The sequence below is a fragment of the Grammomys surdaster genome, unplaced genomic scaffold (genome assembly GCF_004785775.1).
Source record: "Grammomys surdaster isolate TR1022 unplaced genomic scaffold, NIH_TR_1.0 61, whole genome shotgun sequence".
NCBI lineage: Eukaryota > Metazoa > Chordata > Mammalia > Rodentia > Muridae > Grammomys > Grammomys surdaster.
Genome location: NW_021604563.1, coordinates 14,149,303 through 14,160,597, shown reverse-complemented (window position 1 = coordinate 14,160,597; position 11,295 = coordinate 14,149,303). Strand labels below are relative to the sequence as shown.

Here is an 11,295-nt window from a genome sequence, read left to right as displayed (position 1 = left end):
AATTGCTCTACAAAAAATCTGTTAGGATCATTTAGCTTATGATATTAGTTATTCATCCATCAGTTAAAAACTTATAAGTTTCATCATTGTTTGCTTAGTTTAGGTTTAGATGACCTGTCTATTAGCAAGAGTGAGGTATTGAAGTTTCCTATTCTCAGTTTGTCTTTGTTAGGGTTTTACTGTTGTAAAGAGACACCATGAACAAAGCAACTTTTATGAGAATACCATTTATTTGGGGTTGGCTTACAGGTTTAGAGGTTCAGTCCATTATTATCAAAGTGAGAGCAGGGCAGTGTCCAGGCAGACATGATGTAGGAGGAGCTGACAGTTCTACATCTTCATCTGAAGGCTGCTAGGCAACTAGGACAAGGGTCTTAAATGCCACTCCCACAATGACAACTTTCATCTAACAAGACCCCACCTACTCCAACAAGGCTACATTTCCTAATAATACCGTTCCCTGGGCCAAGTATATTCAAACCACCACACAGTGTATGAGGCTCAAAATGTAATTTAAGCTGCAGTAGTGTATATTTCAGAAACTTGATTGCTCTCATGTTTCAGGCATAAATGTCAAAAATTGAAATGTCTTCCTAATTGATTTTTCCTTTGATGGGTATGTACCTGTATCTCTTCTGATAGGAAAGTTTTGGCTTGAAGACTATTGTGTCAGATAATATAAAAGCTATTTTAGTTTGCTTCTTGAGTCCACTTGCTTGGAAACTATTTTTGCATCCTTTTACCCTGGGATAAAATATGTTTTGATGTTAAGGTATGTTTCTTGGATGCAGCAGATGGATTGATCCGGCTTTCTCGAGTAATCTACTACTTTTTCTCATTTTTAACATGGAAATTTAGCCCATTGAAATGGAGAGTTATCAACAAGTATTGTTAATTGATTCCTGTTCTGTTGTTGTATCTATATGAGATCTTTCCTGTCTGATGTGCTGACCTGGTATTAGGGTCATGTGAAAGTTTATATGGAAACACAATGCAGTTGAATTTCATTAAATGTATACATATATGAAAATAATCTAAATAAAATCACAACACAATCGTGGAGATGGAGACCCAATTGGATGTCTCTCACCAAATGAAGATTCCAATACTAGAAATTGGTTACATCTAATCGAATTTTTGGTTAAATGGAAAATACAGAAACTTCCAAGCAACACAGGCTATTACCAAGGTTATCAAATGTTCTCAATAAAGTGATGGCAAAGCCCTATTGCTGAAGACGATGCATATACAACCTACTGGACAAAGAAGTCAAGCTGATGCCTCTCTATAGACTTCTCCTCTAATATTCATTATGCAATATAATGAAAAGTACTCTATAGTCTACCAAAAAAGAAAAGTAAACACCAACCCTGCTACAAAATAGTCCACCTACAATGGTGATACAACAGTGGCACAAAGCTTTCAAGCATAACCAGCCAATATCTGATTTGATTTAAGGCCCACCATTAGATGGAACCCATACCCGATGCTTATTGGGTGCCAAGAACTTAACACTAGACAGACCATGTACATAAAGAAAAATAAAATACTACTTTTTGGATAAAGCAATACATTGATACGATGAATCCTACTGATATTTTCTTAGTCATCAATCAGTGCCCTATTCAGTCACCATTAAAGAAGATTCCTTCCTGCAGTGAATGGGAATAAATTCAGAGATGAGCAACTTGGCAATACTTAGAGAGTAACAGTCCTTGAAAATTCAGTCCTAAATGGATACATCCATCAAAAACTACCTTCAGGGTTCATAGAACTCCAAGAAAAGGAGATCTTATTGTTAAAAGGGCCAGAGGGGCTAGAGGATACAATGGAAATAAGCCCTTCTATACACAGAATGACAAACACATATGCAAACTCACAAAAACTGTGAGAGAGCATGCATTGGACACTCATGGGTCTGTACCAGATGGGAATTTCTAGTGTTTAAAGTAGTAGACACATACTTATATCTCTAAAGTCAAAGTTATCTCCAATTGATAACTACTTGCAAATGAAAAAAAAAATTAACTTTCTCCAGACAAGTCCGACCATGGAACTACACCACTCCAAGGGTAGATCCTATGCCCAAAAGTAGATGGTCAACACAAAACAAATTCAATGGTATCTTGTTCTTTGACCCATAATGTTGAGTCAGGACATTCCTTTTTTTTTTAAACTTTTTTTTTAACAGATTCTGTGCATGCATATTATGGCTTCCTTTTTATAGTTTTTACATGATTTCTGTAAGTGTGAACATTTCTATTTTAGCATCTATGTGTATTTCTTGTGCTTTTTTTCTTTGGCTCATCTGCTTCTATTGTTCGTTTTATACTATTATGATTCATTTGGTTTTGCTTTATCTTGTTACATCTTATTTTATTATTATTCTTTAGATGCCTGTTTATTTTCAAAGGAGAGGCAGAAAAGGTATAGCTCCGGATAAAAGGGAAAATGGGAAGGAACTGGGAGTAGTAGTGGGGAAACTAATCAGAATATACTATATGAAATAAAACAATTCTCAGTAAACAAAAAAAAATGAATGAAAAACCCCAAAAATTTTATTTGTATTTTATGCTTGCATTGAATTCAAGAAAGTTATGAGTAATGGTGATTTACAATATTTCTTGTTGCTATTTAGAAAGTCATGGAGCAGAACACATTACAGCAGGAAAAAACCCACTTTCTATGTACAAAATAGTTAAATAAATCAAGAGCAATAACTAAAAGTATGCTGCTTTCTTAGATCAATACTGAATATATCGACAAAAAAATCAAGAAACAGATTTATGTTAGAACATTAAATAGTTCTGATTACTGAAGTTTGTGTCTATTTATAGTATGAAAAACAATGGTAAATTAATCCTGGATATATTGTGACAACAAATTTCTGTTGCCAACTTGAATATATCTGGAAAAGGGTAAAATCAGTCTCTGGGCTTTAAAGTTTTTGATCATATGAAAACTTAATCTGGCTATACATTTATTTGTCAGTGTTCTGTAAAGAAACAGATATGATAGGATAAAATATTCCTAATCTAGTGGTGAGTTTAGAAGACAGCTAGAGAGTTGATTTTTTTTTCAATCATTGCTGGAAATCTGAAGAAGATGGTTCCAATATAAGGGAAGGAATGCTGACTTTTTAAATAGTGAAATATAGATATTTCTACTATTCATATATAATCAGGCATGAAACAGAAAAGATCATATTTTGAAAAATATTAAAGCAATTATGTCAAAAAATCTAAAGTGGGAGATAAAGCAAAAATTATTGTTAAATTATTGCCTTTTTATTACTACTTTAATTTACAGTTACTGAGGACAGGTACTAATAATGAGGTTTATGAAATGTGGTAGCACAGTAGTCTATGAAAACACTTAGTAAAAAGTAATTTGAATATTTTTGATGCATTCATACCTGTTAAGCCTAATAACTTGCTTCCTAGGGTGCTGAAAGTGAGTGAGGTCATTATCGGTAACTATTTGCTCATTCTAAGAACTTGCCAATGAATGCAAAAAAATAATGAATATTAAAAGAAGTACATTGGAAAGGTCAAAGTCTAGAAATTTTATTTCTAAAGTTAAGTGCTGTGACTTAGAAAATCATAATTAATTTTTTAGACCTTAGGAAAACTATGAACTTTTCAGAAAAAATTTATATATTAAAATTGCTTTTAGTGAGCTATGTGCAAGTTTATCATTAAGGTGAATGTGGTCCTCTCAGTAAGTCAAAACAGTAAAACATACATCCTTTTATAATGAATGGTGCTAGTCATATATCATTGACATATAATTAACTAGATCAACTCACATGCGTTTCCTAGTGTGATCAAAGGCTTTGAAAATTTTTTCTGAGCTATACATAAGTCCTGCCATATTCAACAAGCCAAAGTCTTAAACAAATACTAACTAATCATCATAGTTGAACTGTGCTCCAGCTTACTGGGTTTTCAGTATCATCAGATAATTACTCCAAACCATTAAGTCCAAGTACATTTGACAAAAAAGTTATATATTCTCAGCATTCTTCAGCTTAGCTTAATTACATATTGTTTGTTTATAGAATAAATCTTGTTGCCTGTTGCCAACAGCAAATAAATGAGCTGCCTTCATTTTTTAAACAAAATGCTTTTGATTGTTCAACTTGACAAAAAGAAAAGATGTTTGAAAAGAATTGCTATTGAAAAAAAATGCCTTCATAAGACTGTCCTGTAGGCAATCCTTTAGGGCATTTTCTTAATTAGTGATTGATGTGGGAAGACATATCCCATGATGAGTGGTGCCACACTTGAGTAGGTATTCCTGAGGTATGTAAAAAACCAGGGTTAGGAAATTATAGGAGTAAATAAATAAACAACACTCCTCTATGGCCTTTCCATCAGCATTTCCCCCAGGTTTCTACCTTAAGTTCTTGCCTTGACTTCCCTTAGATATAAGCTGTGATGTGGAAGCATAATAAGAAATAAGTCCTTCCCTTTTTGAGTTGCTTTTGGTCACAGTGTTACATCACAACAATAGAAACATTAACTAAGACAATAGTCCTGACTCTATAGCCTGAGCTATGCTCAAAGGCCTTTGAAACAAGAGCAGACTATGTATAACAAACTTTTAAATAGCAATATTACAAATAGCACTGACTTGCTCCCTGACCCAATACACACTTCTATGAAAAGTCTAACACTAAAAAACATGAATAAAATCTCAAATTAAGGTTATATAGCTACTATACTCAAGTATGTTTCTTATGTTTTTATGCTCTGCCCATCACTATTTTTATATTTGAAATTCTAAACACAGGCTTTCTCATTTAAAATTTAATTGGTGGCTGGGACTCTTCTAAGGAATTTTTTTTTCAATTTCTGTGCTATACCCTGAATATTTATGTACCTTCAAAGTTGGTAAGCTAAAATTCTAATAATAAGTAATGGGTTTGAAAAATTTGCGTCTTTGCAAGTTGGTTACCTCTTGAGGATAGTAAAGTCCGCTAATTAGAACCCAGGCTTTATGAAAAAAAAAATCCTACAAAGCTAGCTAATGTCATTTTTTCTTATGAAAAGTTAAAATGGATATCTATAAGGAATATATTCCGTATTAGGCAGCTGGTCTACTTGTACTTTAGTCTTTGAATTTCTAGCCTGTAATTCATAAGAAATTAAAACAAATCAGATCCCAAGAAGTAAAAGTGCTTATTGTAACTGATACCGGAAAAGATAGCATGGCTTTGGAACTGTGTTATGTGTAATGGTCAGAGGTCTTCAGGTGCTTATTGTAGAAACTCTACCTACATTAACATGAACAGACTTTAAAATGTCATTGTCTTGAAGTTCAGAAGAAAATCATTGCTTTGGGTAATGTTTACAGTGTCATACAGAACATCTCTGTGGTAGTCAGAGTGATTAAAAATTGGTGATTATAAACTATCCTATTGCAGTCTTTTATGGAAATGAGAAATATGCCTTTTGGTCAAAGAAAAAAAGCCTTTTCTTACTTGACTGAGATTACAGCAATACAAATTTTTCTGGAAGATGTACCTCATGAGCACTGAAATTGGATTTGGATGAAGAAACATTTATGTATCAAATATGTGGTTTGGTTTCTCTTGACTGCTCTGAGTAAAATATGAGAGAAGAGAAATTTTTTAAATGTAAACTGTCATTCAAGTTGAAACAGAATATAAATATGTAAAACCTTTCCCACCTATTCACAACAAATGTGTTCAGATGAGAACACATATATGTGAACAAATGCCTATGTGATAAGCAGATTAATCTGTCATTAAATAGAACATGCAAAGTAATGATAAAATTATTTTAGAGGTAATTCAGAAATGATTAGCACTATCACTTACATCATGTGTCCAGACACTTTTATAAGTGTAAGGTAAATTCAAAGCCCCTTAAAGCAATGTGTCTGAGAGCTATGTAAGTGAGATGAACTATGAAACCAGACAAGTTAAGCCACTAGCATTTGAATTAAGTCTGAGAGAACTATGAGGATGCAACTAAAGGTAACAGTAGGGGTAAGGTAGCTGTCCAAAGCTACGTCAACTGTAAAATTAGTGAACTTTATGGTAGTTATATTATTTCCCTAGGTTGTCTGGAATGTAGGGGTCTGCGTTTATCTCCAGTCCAGAAATTAGAAGCATAATGTCAGTTTCTGTTGCTTGATTATGTCCTTATTTGGGACTGCTACCCATTTATTCTTTCCTATTATTCTACTTTTCAATGTGTTTATTCTATGTCTCTTCTACTTTTGCATTTTTGAAACATGCAACATACTTAGTATTGTAGACTTATGAATTGAGGGATAATTTGCTTCATGGTGTAACATCTCTTCAGTAGTCATATAAGTGTATGCAAGATAAGATTTAAGATTTCACATTTGAAGCTGGGACAAGTCAAAATTTGGAACACTAGTGAAATGACAGAAAGACAATTTATATTTGAGAAACACATATCTTTTGGTGGACCAAAGAGAGGATACTGCTGTCTGAATACTAGCATTTACCCCAAGTTCATATTGTGAAATTGTAATATTCTAATTTTAGAAGTAAAGGCTTTGTGAGATGATTAGTTCATGAAGGCTGACCTCTCATAATTGAAACTAGTTAATTGCTTACAAAAGTAGCCCTAAAAGCTGTCACCTTTTTGCCACATAATAACACAACAAATATTTTCTGTGTATAAGAATGTTTCTGTATACAAGAATGTTTTCTGTGTATAAGCTCTTGCAAGACATGAAATCTTCTAGCACATCATTGACTTCCTAGATTTCAAACACGTGAGAAGAAAATTGTTATATCTTCTGGAGCACCAAGTGTATATTTATCATGTTCTTTTGTCCCTTTAAATATTCTATGAAATTTATTTTATCTTATTCTTTTAAAATTCCTTCATTATTTTGACAATGTTTTGCTTCAGTGATGAACATCTCTCTAATACTATGAACATGTATAGTGTTTGAAATTTATCAGTGTTTATAATTTTCCTTGTATGGAGTAGAAAAATAGAAAATTATTTATATTTGTATAATTATGTGAAAATTAAGTAATATGATAAACCACAGGAAATAAGATATTATGGGCAATGATTGAAATCAATTGCTAATCTTCATTTTTTGCTTAAGTTTATATTAGTTTCTGTTTGCTCTATGTTACCCAGTCATATCAATTTCTCATCTTACTCTTTTCCCTGTGCTTGAGTTACTGCAGTGAGTTATTTCAGTGTACAGTATTCTATCCATGCCAGTAGTTATGGTAGAGTTATATAAGTTCTAAAATATGGAAGACTTTCAACATAATGATTGAATTAAGAAACATTGATTCAAAGTTTCTTATAATTTATTGGTTAAACTTTCTTATTATGTATAGCATCTTTCTTTAAGAAGGCTATCCAAATCATCATTCATTAACTCACATTGTCAGTGTGTGTGTGTGTGTGTGTGTGTTTATGTGTGTATTTATGTATGTATGTTTGTATGTATGTATGACAGGAGCTGTTTTGGAGGCCAGGGTCTACTTATAGATTTCCTGGTCTGTTAACATGTAAATGATAAAAAAGAGATACTCTTGAAGCTCAAGGCAAAGGGATTAATGTTCTGTTAATCGTGGAGGAAGGAACTAAGAGGCCTCCATATCAAAATGGATATCTAACATCTGTCAGCCATTGTCTCAACTAGCTTGTGACTTTGTTTCCCATGTCATTGTAAAGTATATAAAGCCTATGAGAATTAAATTCGAGGCTGCTGCAGTATTGACTGGACAGTCCTTCCGATTTCTAACCTTGGTTTCTGAGTCTTCTGTTCTGTCTTTCCTATAGTCATCCTCACTGCCCCCTCAAAAGACATATATATATATGCAGGGCACATCTTTATGCTTTATGCTTCTGTAGCCAATATCATGCAACTCTTCACCTGCTCAGATGAGATGTGGAGTTGATTACCAACCATCATTTGCAAGTGAACTAGCCTTATCTGCTTTGAAAAAACTGTCACAACAGGAATTGAGTTCACATATTCATAATATTTTTTGTACCAGGTCAATCCTTTATTGGGAGCAGAGAGCAGCATGGAACAATGATCAACAACAGATGGAGACAACCTACACTACATCCTCCATGATATATGCTCTCTACTAGCAAAAATTAACTGGAAAATGGGCTCTTCAGTGCAGCTTCAGCTTCCAATCCCTGAAGATGACTATGGGTCACTAGAGAAACAGACCCTCAGGGGTATCTTCTTGTTTTTTATAAAGAATATTCTCTTTAGATTTTTTGAAGTCTTCTTTGTTACTTTCATTCTGTGCTCCTGCAAGGCTATCAAGCCAGCTTCTGTACAGATTTCCTTGATGTCAGCCAGCCCCAGAGAGGTCATCCTTTGCCATAATCAAGTCATCCAAGGTTACATCATCAGCCAGTGTCATCCTGATTGTGAGAATCTGGAAGATATGCTTCTTGGTCTTTTAATCAGGCAGAGGGAACTTGATCTTTCTGTCAATATAGCCTAGTCTGCTAAGTGCTAGATCCAAAGTTTCTATTTGGTTTGTGGCCATGATAACTTTTACATCTCCCCTCGAATCAAATCCATCCAACTGGTTCAACAGTTCCAACATTGTTCGCTGAATTTCTCTCTCACCTCTAGAGTTTGAATCATATCTTTTGGTCCCAATGGCATCAATTTCTTCAATGAACACCATGGATGGTGCATGTTCTTCAGCAACCCAGAAGAGCTCCCGAACGAGCTTGGGCCCATCACCTAGGTACTTCTGAGCCCATCACTCTCAAGAAAGTGGCTGAAGTTTGGTTTGCTATTGCTTTGGCCAATGGAATTTACCTGTTCCTGGTGGACCAGAGAGAATGACCCCCTTAGGGGGCTGTATCCCCATCTCTTTGTAATACTCAGGAAAGGTAAGGGGAAGTTCCACAGATTACCTAATTTTCTGGATCTGGTTGTCCAGTCCCCAAATATCTGTGTAGGTTTCCTGGGGGGCCTTTTCCACCTTCATCACTGTGACCAGAGGATCCGTGTCATCCATTAGCACCCAGATCACAGCATGCACTTTGTGGTTGAGTAGGACTAAACAGCCTGGTTCAGCAGATCCCTGTCTACAAATGATAGGATGCTGACATAGTGTTCTGAACCCATAGATGTGGACACAATGGTGTGATTATCATCAATGATCTCTTCCAAGGTTCCTATAGACATGGGGGTCCCCCTGAGATCATCCACTTTTGATCTTTCCTTTTCTTGCTTTTCTTGTAATGGTTTCATCTGTTCCTGATTTCTAATAAACTCCTCCTACGTGAGAAAATATTTTTTTTTATTCTCTCTAGCGTCAGTAATTTCAGGCTGCACTGGGTGTCAGGTGTTACCAGTGGCAGTTTGCTGGCAGCATCTGGTCCCTTTGTTTTCTTCTTTTTCCCCACTCTAGTTTGGATAGGAGATTCATGTTTCTTTTTCTTGTCCTCGTCCTCCTTCTTGCTACCCCTATGAACACGGCCACCACTCTGACTTTGATCCATCTTTCTTCAGTTGTCCAAGTTGCATATTTTTAATTTTTATTTTACTGTTATATCCAGTAACTAAGGAAAAATCCAAGGATAAGCTCCTGAATAATAATAATAAAAAGAGGTACATTGTCAACACCTCCATCCAACAGTCATTTAATATAGTGATAAGAACTTCCTAGACTAGCAGATTCTTAAAAAACTAACTGAATTTATCTTTTGTATCATTCTATACATAATAATGATAGTGGAGGATCCCACATCCATTCTGATTAAGTTAGGGAAATTGAGAGTATAATAACCAAAATTTAGCCACTCAAGTGTAGTAAAGTCAGGGATCTTGGAAGAGAACCTACAACCACCATTTTTACTCAACTAGCATAATCCCTGTCTACATTCTAAATATTTATCCTTATGCATACATGTGAGTTTAGCTCTCAACCATCATCAAGGAAATTTAAACATGGTTTTAATAATTGAAAGAGATATGTTTTTAAAAGAATAACCATAATTTTACATTATATTGTCTAAAGAAAATATATATAACTCACTAGTATATCAGAAACAAATGAGTTAAAACTAAACATTTTTTTTAAAAAAAAAAAGTCAGTGATAGAAGGTGAATCTATTATACAACACACAGTAATCAATGTAAGACAATATAAGTAAATTGTTATTAAATGCTATAGGAAAACAAACTATTTTTAATAGCTGTGACTAAATTAATCTCTAAGAAGTTAAGGTAAAATTTTTTCTTTAATATTTGATACAAACATGTTTTCCTATCTCCTGTTATAAGGATGATTTTAGTAAATGGTGAGTCTATTTTCAAAATAAGCATTAATACAGTATAGTCATGATTGTCTTTTTCCCACAGATTCACTTCTCTTTATTTATCAAAATGTACTTAATAATTTGTTAAAAAGCACAGAATACTCATTATACTCTTGTTTGTAATTCCTTAGCTATCTATCAGTAAATCAAATATTAATTTTCCTTTGGATAAGCCATTAGAAGTAACTTCATTGATAGACTCTATTATCTCCTACCATATTTTCCTTAGTATTGAATGTTAATAAAAAAAATTGTGCATGGGAGTTCTGCATGAGTACATATATACAGGTATATGAGGGTGACATATGCATACACATGTGGGTAGAAGCCAGAGGTAAGAGAGAAGGGAATATAATTTAAGAGAAGTACTTGGCTGGGGTTAAAACCTTAGGCCTTTAGGCAAATTTTCTTTCCAATAAATTATGTTAGAAAATATGGTGACCATATCACCTGACTTAGAGTAAGAACACCGTGTGCTAAATAGCTCAAAAGACTTATTGATAGATTCTAGTTTTTTAAATTCTTACTATATTTCAGCAAAGCAATGGCTTTCAAATAGCTTTTATTTTCATCTGTGTGAAATGAATGGCTTACACTTGACCATCCTTCAGATCCTTTATAAGATATGTCCCACAATACACAATAATTCAATAAACATAAATTCAACTTATTATCCCATTTTTCAATTGAACTCCTAGCTAATTAGTCCAAAAAGTGTTTTACTTGTGATTATTACAGAACTTTTCATCTTAGTACCCATCTACCATTTTCCTTTCCCTTTATTGCTTGCTGACTTTCAAGAACAGCTTTGTCAAAATAGTTTTGATTTGTCATGTGGTTACAAGTGACAAAATACAAGAACTGTATTGAATTGAACTTTGTATTCCATATCTTAGTAGATAGAAGGAAGTCAATAAATACAATGATTCACCATTCCTGTAACTCCCTTTTAATATAAAAT

The 11,295-nt window shown here is 33.9% G+C and overlaps 1 pseudogene; it reads right to left on the bottom strand.

Moving 5' to 3' along the window:
- Positions 1 to 8,203: 8,203 nt before the first annotated feature.
- Positions 8,204 to 9,515, bottom strand: LOC114639615 (annotated as a pseudogene).
- Between the last annotated feature and the right edge of the window lie 1,780 nt (positions 9,516 to 11,295).